Source organism: Schistocerca nitens, chromosome 2 (assembly GCF_023898315.1).
Source record: "Schistocerca nitens isolate TAMUIC-IGC-003100 chromosome 2, iqSchNite1.1, whole genome shotgun sequence".
Taxonomy (NCBI): Eukaryota; Metazoa; Arthropoda; class Insecta; order Orthoptera; family Acrididae; genus Schistocerca; species Schistocerca nitens.
The window spans coordinates 576,145,141-576,156,312 of record NC_064615.1 but is presented as its reverse complement, the minus strand read 5'-3'; positions in this window follow the sequence as shown (position 1 = coordinate 576,156,312).

Sequence of the window (11,172 nt, the reverse complement as noted above, 5' to 3'; positions counted from 1 at the left end):
TGACTTTCACCGGGCATTCGCAATACCCACGCCCTGCCATCGGATCGCCATATTGTGTACCGTGATTGGTCATTCCACACAACGTTTTTCAACTGTTCAATCTTCCAATGTTTACGCTCCTTACACCAAGCCAGGCGTCGTTCGGCATTTACCGGCGTGATGTGTGGCTTATGAGCAGCCGCTCGACCATGAATTCCAGGTTTTCTCACCTCCCGCCTAACTGTCATAGTACTTGCAGTGGATCCTGATGCAGTTTGGAAGTCCTGTGTGATGGTCTGGATAGATGTCTACCTATTACACTTTATGACCCTCTTCGACTGTCGGCAGTCTCTGTCAGTCAACAGACGAGACCGGCCTGCACGCTTTTGTGCTGTACGTGTCCCTTCACGTTTCCACTTCACTATCACATCGGAAACAGTGGACCTAGGGGTGTTTAGGAGTGTGGCAATCTCGTGTACAGACATATGACACAGATGCACCCAATCACCTGACCACGTTCGAAGCCCTGAGTTCCGCGGAGTGGCCCATTCTGCTCTTTCACGATGTCTAATGACTACTGAGGTCGCCGATATGGAGTACCTAGCAGTAAGTGACAGCACAATGCACCTAATATGAGAAACGTATGCTCTTGGGGGTACCCGGATACATTTGATCACATAGTTTAAGTCCTAATTGGAGTAGTCATGCGAATTGTGTGAGGACGCTGATTTCGGCTAACTCGAAGTTATAATAAATCATATAGAACATGACTGAAAAAAATTCCACTGTTTTCATTCTTGATTTTTATTGTTTTCAAGATGTTTTAATTCTTTTTGTACGCAATACAATTACAGAACTTGACAATATACAATATTCGTTTCTTGAATACCGTGAAGCTATAGTATGAACTGATTTCCTGAGTTATTAGTTCGTGAAACGGCAAAATACGATAAAAAACGGTTTTGATGCTAATACTTCGCTTAATTTTCACCTGAGAATGCACTGCATTACAAAGTTTCTGACGATTCAGATCCTGTAGTGCCACTCTTCTCGCAAGCCTATGCGCCATATATACAACTTTCTTAATGATGTGTCGGCAGCTGGGCCAACACCTTGTAGAATGAAGTGGCTGAAAGTGCACGCTAAACTAACGCAGACGGGCGTGAAGTACTGGAACATGAGACTTATTAATGAATAAGAAGAACAGTACGTAGCTGGAATAATATACTTAACTTTATTCTCTTGTTAGAATACATCTCTTGAATAGTAGTAAGCTATAAGCACTTATACAAATGGCGCCTTGCTAGGTAGTAGCTATGGAATAAGCTGAAGGCTATTCTATCAGTCTCTCGGCAAATGAGAGGAAGACTTGGTAGGTCTGGTCGCAAGCTATGTCGTCCGTACAACTGGGGCGAGGTCATGTCCGTGTCTTGTGACCTGCCATGTGGTGGCGCTAGGATTGCGATTACACAGTGGCGACACGCGGGTCCGACATGTACTACAGGACCGCGGCCGATTTAAGTTACCACCTAGCAAGTGTGGTGTCTAGCGGTGACACCACATTCCTCCCCCGCAAATCGGCGAACGGTCGTGAGATAAGGCTTCCGCCCGCCGTGGGGAGGACCCCATGTTGACGTATGCGATGAGGTGGGGAGCCTAACAACAGGCGAGGCTGTGCCACCCGCACCCGGCCATTCGGTCCGAGGGGAGCTAGGAAACGCCTGCAAACCTAGTCCAGGGTGCACGTCCACAGGAGGTGTATGCGCACGTAATGAGACAGAAGGGTCGACCTCCATGTGGTCGGAGCACCCGACGGGCGAAGACGACATCTGGTCCGGAGCGGGCAAGAGGTCCATGGCGGAGGACGGCTGGTCACGGGAAGCGAGCGGCGGCGCGTGACCCAGGGAGGCGCGTGGCGGCTGCAGCGAAGCGTCCACTGCGGGCGGCGCCGGCGGCAGCTGCGGCGGCTGCTGCGGCGGCGGCGGCGCGACGCCATGGGGCAAAATGGAAGGCAGCGTCGGTAACACCTGGGGATGAGGCGAGCCAGTAGATGGGTCCCCAGGGCGCTGACCTGACGGCTCCGTCGCTGAAAGCAGACGGGGAGCGGCAGAACCCAGGCGACGACAGAGGCGCAGCTGATTGAGATGCCGACGCACCTCACCAGAGGCCCCCAAAACCAAATACATCGCGCGGCCGAGGCAGCGAAGAATGCGCCCTGCGAGCCAACGCTGTGAACCGCGATAGTTGCGATAATAGACAACGTCGCCAGGAGCAAAAGCAGGAGTCTGCCGCTGCATAGGAACCTGATGCGGCGGATGCAGCAAAGACATCAGGGTACGATGAGGACGACCATGGAGCAATTCAGCCGGCGAGCGACCATCGCGGGGCTGAGAGCGATACGAAGACAAAAAGAGCAACAAAGCGTCCTCCCGAGAATGCGACTCTTTCAATTTCAACATCTGGGACTTGAAAGTCCGGACCAAACGTTCAGCGGCACCGTTTGACTGAGGCGAAAACGGCGCGGATGTCAGATGGTGAATACCATTGGCCTTGCAGAATGACTGAAATTCTGCGGACATGAATTGTGGGCCATTGTCGGAAACAATAGTCTGCGGGAGACCTTCAATGCAAAAGATAGCAGACAATGCTTGGATCGTGGCAGAAGACGTCGTGGAAGACATCCGGACAACAAAAGGAAAATTACTGAAAGCATCGACCACAACCAACCATCGAGCATTCCAGAATGGACCAGCAAAATCGATGTGCAAGCGTTGCCAAGGGGAAGTGGCGTTCGGCCATGCAAAGAATTTACGCGGCGGTGCGGATTGGTGTTCGGCACACGCCACGCAAGAGGAGCACATATTCGTAATCGCAGCATCGATTCCGAACCAAGTACAGTGCTGACGAGCAAGTTGTTTCGTACGCACTATACCCCAATGTCCTTGGTGAAGAAGCTTTAAGACAGAGGACTGCAACGAACGTGGGACCACGACTCGGGATTGATCATTATCAGAACGCAACAACAAAACACCACGTCGTACAAAAAGTCTCTCCTTGTGAGCAAAAAAACGGCGAACCAAAGGATCCTCGATCCGTGACTTTGACAAGTGCCATTGCGTAGCAACAAAACGCAAAACAGTAGCAAGGATAGGGTCAGCAGCTGTGGCTGTAGCTACACGACGAAAATCAATCGGAAACGATGCGACCACGTCATCGGCTTCCGAATCAATGAACATGCAAGCAAGTTCGGAAGAATCGAATGCCTTATCCTCAGCAACAGGCAAACGGGACAACGCATCAGCGTTGCCGTGCTTAGCAGTGGACCGATACAAGATATCGTAGCGGTACTGCGAGAGAAAAAGTGACCAGCGAATGAATTTCTGCGCTGTACGCGGAGGTACAGGCTTGTTCGGATGAAAAAGCGATGTCAAAGGTTTGTGGTCCGTGATGATTGTAAAGTGACGACCATACAAGAAGTCATGGAACTTGGTAACACCAAACACGAGAGCTAAAGCTTCTTTCACTATTTGTGAATAATTTCTTTGCGCAGATGAGAGCAATTTGGACGCAAAGGCAATAGGGCGATCATGCGAGCCATCTTTGTGTGCAAGCACAGCACCGATCCCGAAATCCGATGCATCTACCATCAACAAAAGGGGTTTTCGGGGATCGAATGGCGTAAGGCAAGTATTTGAAAGTAACGCCGATTTCAACTGGCGAAAGGCGCGTTCGCAGTCCGTCGTCCAGACGAACGGAACACCTTTACGGCGTAAGCGATGAAGCGGAGCTGAAATGGAAGAAGCATTGCGCACAAACTTTGAATAATAAGTAATTTTACCCAGCACACTCTGTAGCTGTTTTAAGTTCTGCGGAGCAGGTAAGTCCTGTATGGCACGGAGGTGCTCTGGACTCGGATGTATACCTTGGGCATTTATGACATGCCCCAGGTAGGGTAAGTCCCGAGCAAAAAAAAACACATTTGTCCTTCCTCAAGCGAAGACCATTCTGACGCAAGACCTGAAATAATGTTCGGAGATTTTGCAAATGTTCTGCTTCTGTCTTCCCTGAGATTACAATATCGTCCAGATAGTTCGCAGCAGTAGGGACCGACGCACACACAGTTTGTAAATATTGCTGAAACAATGCAGGGGCGGAGGCACACCCGAATGGCAGTCTTTTGAAGCGCTACAAGCCAAGATGCGTGTTTACCACCAAGACGCGCTGGGAGTCTTCGTCCACAGGTATCTGCAAGTACGCATCTGCTAGGTCCAATTTTGAAAAATATTTTCCCGGGCACAGTTTGTCAAAAAGATCTTCCGGGCGGGGCAAAGGAAAAGTAGCAGTCACAAGTTGTGGATTCACAGTGGCCTTGAAGTCCACACAAAGTCTCAGTTTTCCGGAAGGTTTTGGCAAAATTACTAAGGGTGAGGCCCAGAGAGAAGCCTGCACACGTTCAATTACACCTTGAGATTCTAAATCGTGTAATGTTCTGGCGACCTCATCACGCAATGCGTGGGGAACATTGCGCGCTCTGAAAAATTTCGGTTGCGCGTTGTCTTTCAATTCCAAATGTGCAGCATAGTTCTTAGCGCAACCAAGGCCCGGTGCAAAAATGTCTGCAAATTCTTCACAAAGACTAGAAACACTGGCGGAAGGCACAGTCTGATTCACTGATAGGACCTGATTTACTATAGACAAATTAAACAATTGAAACAAATCTAAACCAAACAAGTTCACTGCACTAGAAGAACGAAGAACGTAAAATGATACAAGTTTTGTTTGTCCCTTGTATGTTGCAAGAAGGCTGCACTGTCCTAAGACAGGGATCGGCTGTCCTGAGTAACTAGTTAACTTAACATTTGCGGCACGCAATGGCGGTTTGCCCAGTTGTTTGTACGTGTCGTGATTGAGCAATGAAACTGCAGCGCCGGTATCGAGCTGGAATGGGATCACTTTGCCTTCAAAGTCTAAGTCCACAAAAAGTTTATTGTCCTGCTGACGACAAGAGCGACTGTCACGTGCAAATTGAACTGATACAGGTACAGAAGCACTTGCGACTTTACGGGATTTCCTGCGACGTCGACACACACTTTTGGTGGGACGAACACAGTCACTGTTAGCTAAAGTGTCACTGGACGGGTGGGAATGAACCACATTAATGTCCATGGGCGAAGGTCCACGAGCCTGATTGTCCTGGGTTCGATTCCGGCGCGAAGCAAAAGGCCTGGAATTATTGCGATTGTCCGATCTAAGCTTTTTCTGGCAAACACTTTGAACATGTCCCTTCTTTTGACAGTAAAAGCAAATAGCTTGGCGTGACGGGCAATTTTCACGCGAATGTCTAGTTGCACACCGCGGGCATGATTTCACTGCAGTTGCTTGCGTACGCGGCGCACGTGTTTGCGAGCGAGGCTGCGACGGGCGCGAGGGCCGCTTAGCGTCCCGTGCAGCGGGCCCGGCGGGCTGATTAATGTGACACACTGCTGGCGAAGTTTCAAATGAGTCCTGAGCAAAGTCAAGTGTGTCTTGCCTATCCAATATGTCTATCACTTGTTGAAGGGAGGGATTTACGAGTTTCAAAATCTGTTCCCGTATGCGAACATCAGAAACGTTCTGTGCTATTGCATCACGCACCATAGTATCCGAATATGGGAGGCCACATTCACATTCAAAGGCGCACTCCCTAGTAAGGCCTTGCAAAGTTGCAACCCACTCCCTATTAGTCTGACCGGCCGTACGTTTTGTACGAAAGAACGTATACCGTTTTGCAACTACATTGACTGTTTCTTTGAAATAGGCATCTAACGCAGACAAAATTTCTTCGTAGGACAGAGTTGCTACGTCGCGTCGGGGAAACAATTTCACTATCACACGGTAGGTAGACACACCGACACAAGAAAGCAAAAACGGCTGCCGCTCTTTACCTTGTATTCTGTACGCGGCGAGATGAAACTGGAACTGGCTGGCCCACTCAGTCCAGGTTTCGCACGTGGCCTCAAAGGGCCTAAATGGCGGTGCGACAGCGTTGTGTGGCTGCGGTAGCGATGAAGCGGCGGCTGCCGCATCGGTTTGCAGCGCACGTTGACCCTGGACGAGCTGTCCAAGGGCTTCCAATAACGCCTGCGTCTGCTGATTCTGCAAGCGAAAAAATTCGGACAGTACATCTGGAGATTGTGGCGAAGCCATGACACAAGCAAATCAGAGCACAAAAAGGGAAAAAGAACAAATCAGTCCAAAGCAGAAAAAAACACTTTCTCTCGTCGCCATGTGATGTGTCGGCAGCTGGGCCAACACCTTGTAGAATGAAGTGGCTGAAAGTGCACGCTAAACTAACGCAGACGGGCGTGAAGTACTGGAACATGAGACTTATTAATGAATAAGAAGAACAGTACGTAGCTGGAATAATATACTTAACTTTATTCTCTTGTTAGAATACATCTCTTGAATAGTAGTAAGCTATAAGCACTTATACAAATGGCGCCTTGCTAGGTAGTAGCTATGGAATAAGCTGAAGGCTATTCTATCAGTCTCTCGGCAAATGAGAGGAAGACTTGGTAGGTCTGGTCGCAAGCTATGTCGTCCGTACAACTGGGGCGAGGTCATGTCCGTGTCTTGTGACCCGCCATGTGGTGGCGCTAGGATTGCGATTACACAGTGGCGACACGCGGGTCCGACATGTACTACAGGACCGCGGCCGATTTAAGTTACCACCTAGCAAGTGTGGTGTCTAGCGGTGACACCACACTTAATATACAAGGATATTGTTAAAACCGAGGGCGAGGAAGAAAACAAAACAACATGTTGCTGTTATACAATTTTTGTTTGAAATTATATGTGAGAAACAATATACATAAGGCATATAGCATGTCTAGTGGTTTAAATACTTGTAACCTGATCGGTAACATTGTAACCAAGCGAAGGCGCACGTTCCCAAGCTGACTGTATCTTTTTCTTTTTCTTTTTTACCCCTGTATCATCATGTTTCCGACTGGTTCCACATACTCCTCCGCTTCCCACTCCCCCCCTCCCCCGCTCTTCTTCTCCACAACGAATGCCTCTTCTATTCAAACCTCTTCATTTCAGAGTAGTACTTGCACCCCACGTACATTATTTGTTAGCTATATTCCAATCTCTGTCTTCTCTTATACCTTTTACCCTCTATAGCTACCTCTAGATCCAGTAACACGATACTTATTGCCTGATCTCTTAAACATGTTCTATCATCCTGTCGCTTCTTCTTGTCAGTGTTTTCCATATGTTCGTTTCCTCGTCGATTTTATGGTGAACCTCCTAATTTATTATCTTATCAATCCACCTAATTTTCAACATCCTTCTATAGTACCGAATCTCGAACACCTCGACTCCCTTATTTTATAGTTTTCCCACAGTCCATAGCTCAATTCTGCAGAATACTGGGCTCCAAACGTACATTCATAAAATTTTCTTTGTCAAATTAACACCGATATTTGATAATAGTATATATTTGTTCCTGGAATGTCCTCTTCGGCCCTGCTAGTCTGCTTTTTATGTCCTTCTTGCATTGTGATGACTTCATTGTCGCTGTTAGTCTGCTTTTTATGTCCTCATCGCATTGACCACCAAGTGTTCTTTTCCCCCAAGTTAGTAGAACTGCAGGCCAGAGTGGCCGAGCGGTTCTAGGCGCTTCAGTCTGGAACTGCGCGACCACTACGGTCGCAGGTTCGAATCCTGCCTCGGGCATGGATGTGTGTGATGTCCTTAGGTTAGTTGGGTTTAAGTAGTTCTAAGTTCTAGGTGACTGATGACCTCGTATGTTAAGTCCCATAGTGCTCAGAGCCATTTGAACCATTTTCTTAGTAGAACTTTTTTATTTCGTCTGCTTCATTGCACGAAATTTTCATCTTAAAACTAACTCATTTCTGCAGTACTCATTACTTTCGTGCTCTCCACATTTTCACTGAAGATGGCAATGTCATCACGGAATTTATTAATGATATTGCTTCACCCTGAATTTAATTCACACTCTTGAATCCTTCTTTCATTATTTTTATTTCCGATATTGCTTCTCCCATGTATAAACATAACTTCTTTCTTGGTCATTATTCATATTTTCCTCTTTTTCTTGTACGTGATTGTCTATTACCCGCTTTTAAATGTAGTTCACACCTATTATCCTGAGAATTTCAGCGTTGAACTATTTTACTTGTCGAACGCTTTTTGTATGCTGACAAATCCTGTGAACCTATCTTGAATTTTCTTGTCATGCGTATGTTATCAAACGTAACATCAAAACTGCCTCTGTGGTTGCTTTCCCTTCCTCAAATAAAAAATGATCGTCACCTAACAGATCCTCTGTTTTTTTTACATTCTTCTCTATTTTATTCTTGTCAACAGTTTGGGTAGATGAGCTGTGAAGCTGATTGTGCGACAGTTCTCGGACCTGTGAGCCCTTGTTATCTCCGGGCGTGCATGGATGATATTTTGTTAATTAACCTGAAAGTATGTCTCCAGATTCCAAACCAAATTAAGCAGTCGCTTGGTTATCATCTGCCTCCTTTTCGAATAGCTGCTCCACTCTATGTAGCGGTCGAGAAATGGGTTCAAATACATTTTCTAGCAGAGAGACAGCTTCAGCTTGCAGTTTTTGAAGCAGTGCCAGTTTCCAGCAAATATTTAGTCGAGACTTCAACAGATGACTTAAAACTAATCTTTCATCCAATGGAACTGATAGACATCTTGACAACTGCAATGCTCGGTCACAACTGAACTGATTACAAGAAAAGTCTCAGTTTACACCAGTCCTTTCAACTTTTGGCATTCGGCATTCTGCGTTCTGCACACACCTCAGCACTCTTTTAAGATTGAGAGGTCCTGGCTTCATGACCTGGGAATGGCGTTTTTATTATGACATCATATATGACCTGGAGCCCTGCTGTCATAACACGAGGTTAATGACCTTCAACGCATGTCGTCATCAAGATGGTGGATGACAGGAATTTTTAAAAAAATGAATGTGATGGTGGGTGAAATTGTGCTTCAACAGAAGAAAATGAATCAACTTGCCCCAAAAAGGTATCGACTTGCGCCAAAAATTGTATTAAATGCTTATGGTGCCAGTTGAAATTCATCACAGAATATATACGTTTTCAATCAATAAACAGCTTTCGCCATTTACCTTGCATGGTGGTTAGTCCTGGAGAGAGTTGTCAGTTAATTCGGAAAACTCAGTATAACTCTCTCTGGGCCATTGTTCTCTCAAGGTATCGGTTTCATATACCTAATATGTGTACATTACGTGCAAGAAATCCTTTTCCAAAACGTTTTCGGCCAAACCACACACATTTTATCCGTATTTAATGATGTTGCGTAAAAAACTACTGCGTTAACACAGACTGAAAACTCCATTCACTGAGAATTTTGCTTGTTATTTTCCATTCTAAGTTCAACGTCTGCAATATGCATAAAATTACGAATATGGAATGAGTAGTGAGAGACGGGTATTGACAAGACATTAACATTGCTGCACTGGGTAGCTGCGCGGTCTTAGGCGCCTTGCCATGGTCCGCGTGGCTTCCTCCTTTGGAGATTCGAGATGACCTCAACAGTTTGGTCCCATAGCAACTTCCAAAAATCTCCATTACCACATTATTTTTTCTTGTGAGCATCCGGGCTTTAAGCTGTAGGGTCCACGTGTGTTTTGTAATACAACATGCATGTCATGTTACACTGACCGGACGTCAGCAGGACACAAAATGCCAGAACAAGCAAGACACTCAGCGAGTTCATTCTTGCCCATTACTGCCTGCCTAACTAGCGACACTTGACAACAATTTAGATGTGCAAAAATAATTAATTTGAGGCTCTGTTCAAACTCTGTGCATGTACAAGTGCTGTTTTACGTAATTTCTTTTTGATTAACTCTTTTGAATATGGCGCAAAAATTAAAATGTTCGGATACTTCTGAGCACCCCGTAAACTACCATTTTTGGACAAATATGGCGTAAAAAAGTACAGAGCTTTTGGATACTTCTGCGAACCCTGTAAGCCAGCGTTTCGCAACTTTTCAATATTCACGACCGAATTTTCAATCATAATTTTCTTCACGCCGGTCCCCACTTACCTTATGTTGTAGTCTTCAGTTCCTTCCAATACTAAATTACTGATCCCTTGATGTCTCAGATTGTGTCTGAGCAACCGATCCCTTCTAATCAGCTTGAGCTACAAATGTCTTTTCTCCCCTGTTATATTCAGTTCCTCCTGGTTAGTTATATGTTCTAAATGTCTAATCTTCAGCATTATTCTGTAGCACCACATTTCAAAAGCTTCTATTCTCTTCTTATGGTCTAGCGATTCTAGGCGCTCAGTCCGGAACCGCGCGTCTGCTACGGTCGCAGGTTCGAATCCTGCTTCGGGCATGGATGTGTGTGATGTCCTTAGGTTAGTTAGGTTTAAGTAGTTCGAAGTTCTAGGGGACTGATGACCACAGATGTTAAGTCCCATAGTGCTCAGAGCCATTTGAACCATTTCTCTTCTTATCTAAACTGTTTATTATCCGTATTTCAATTCCATATATGGATACTGTCCATACAAATATTTAAAAAAACTACACTTTATTCTATATTCGATATTAACAAATTTCTCTTCTGCTCTTTTCTTCCCATTACCAGTCTACATTTTATACCCCCTCAACTTCGGCCACCATCAGTTACTTTGCTGCCCAAATAACAGTGCTCATACTGCTTTAAATGTGTCGTTTCCTAATCTACATTTCATAACCACTGAATTGTCAAGGTCCACAGAATTTTGACTGAATTTTGACGATGATGCTACACGATTATAAACTTGATGTATTTAGACTGCATTCAGTTATCCTTGTTTTTTGTTGACGTTCATCTTATATCCTCCATTCAAGACATTATACGTTCCGTTCAGCTGTTCTTCCAAGTCCTTTTCTGTCTGATAGAATCACAAACATCATTGGCAAACCTCAAAGTCTTTATTTCTTGTCCCTGAACTTTAATTCCTACTCCAAATGTTTCTTAGGTTTCCTTTACTGCTTGCTCGAAGTACAGATTGAATAACATTGGGGATAGGCTACAACACTGTCTCACTCCCTTCGCAACCACTGCTGCTGTTTAATGACCCTCTACTCTTCTGACTGCCACGTGGTTTCGTACAAACTGTAGATAGCTTTTCGTTCCCGTTTATTTTACC